We start from the raw sequence: 1517 nt of genomic DNA, 5'->3' as shown, positions 1-1517 counted from the left end.
TGTTAAGGGAAAACAGAATCAGCGGTTCACCAACAACACCAACTACACCAATTACACCACGTAGATACATGGATCCACCACCACCACCACCCACTACGGGTGAGCTTACACCACCTTTCATACCATCATCAACACAACCTTCACCAAGTACCACCACGCCTAACACCACTACCGACCTTACTCCACCGCATGATGTTACACCAACCAACACTACACTACCTTTTACTACCCAGGTTGAACCTACACTTACCTTTAGCCCGTCTACTACAATTCCACCATTTTCCCATTTCTTCCCACATACGAGTCAATCATCTTCCACCTATTCAGTACCACCAAATTCAACCGTAGTTCATGCTATTTCTACATATCGACCACCGAACCAATCGGGTTATCAATATTCATCTTTTCCATTTGGACAATCTTCGGGTATAGGAGGAGATGGATACGATGAGGGGTATGAAGAAGAGTATGGGGGATATGACGAAGATGGATTTTATTACGAGGGTGATGGAGGTAATTTGGGACCTCAAGGAGGAGTGGTTCAACAAAATCAACCATTGCAAAGAATTCAAGACATAGGTAGGTTACCAGTTGGGGTACAACATGTTCGGTCACAAGGGTCACAATTGAAACATCCTATGCCCTTGCAATAAGTTCGTCCACAAAATGCACAACATCAATTCCAAAGGCCAATTTAACAACCACCAATCCAACATCAATTTCAACCACCTCTACAACAATTTGGGCCTCCACGCATGCAAGTTCAAAGACCAATGGGTCCTATACGTCCAAGAGTTCGTTTGGGTGTGCCAAGAAGACATCTTCGAGAATATGCTAGAGGTATTGAAGCACATTTTAGACCGGTGATTACTCATAATATTCACTGGTAGTTATTCCTCATAATGACCAAGGGAGGACGTTCGAACCAATTCGTTACAAAGTTTTCCAAAGTATAAAGGTCTAGCAACGGAAGAGCCTTATTTTCATTTGGAGGCTTATGATTCGATTTGCAACACTCTTGGGAGTCAAGGATTTTCGGCTGATGATGTCAAATTGGTATTATTTCAATTCTCTTTGGAAGATAAGGCGAAAAAATGGTTTTAGACCCTACCTTCGGCATCTATCTATACATGGGCGGAAATGCAACAAATCTTTTTGGATGAATTTTATACCGCCCAAAAGACAAATGATGCTAGAAAAGGGTTGAGAAGTTTCTAATAACTACAAGGTGAGATGTTCCATGAGGCATTTGAACGGTTTAACATGATGATAAAGAATTGCCCTCATCATGGGATAGAGCTATGGGAGTTGATGAATGCTTTTCATGAGGGGTTATGGGCCGAAGATGCTCGTGACTTAATGTCTATCACGAATGGCACTTTTGGCACGAATTATGAGCATGACGATTGGGAATTCTTGGAACAAATGGCAGTCACATCAAAAATAATAGCTCAAGCATCAAGGATGTGACAACTCGAAACTTAGAACCTTTCGTTGTATCTTGATGTAACTTGCTT

The 1517-nt window shown here is 41.8% G+C and overlaps 1 non-coding gene across 1 annotated transcript; it reads right to left on the bottom strand.

Annotated features, from left to right (window-relative positions):
- Window positions 1-1189: 1189 nt before the first annotated feature.
- Window positions 1190-1295, bottom strand: LOC118487847. The gene has a single exon (XR_004882790.1). It is a non-coding gene; the product is annotated as a small nucleolar RNA R71 (small nucleolar RNA).
- Window positions 1296-1517: the final 222 nt, after the last annotated feature.

Source organism: Helianthus annuus, chromosome 15, assembly GCF_002127325.2.
Source record: "Helianthus annuus cultivar XRQ/B chromosome 15, HanXRQr2.0-SUNRISE, whole genome shotgun sequence".
Classification (NCBI taxonomy): Eukaryota; Viridiplantae; Streptophyta; class Magnoliopsida; order Asterales; family Asteraceae; genus Helianthus; species Helianthus annuus.
The sequence above is the reverse complement of the archived record's forward strand: the minus strand, read 5'-3'. Positions and strand labels throughout refer to the sequence as shown.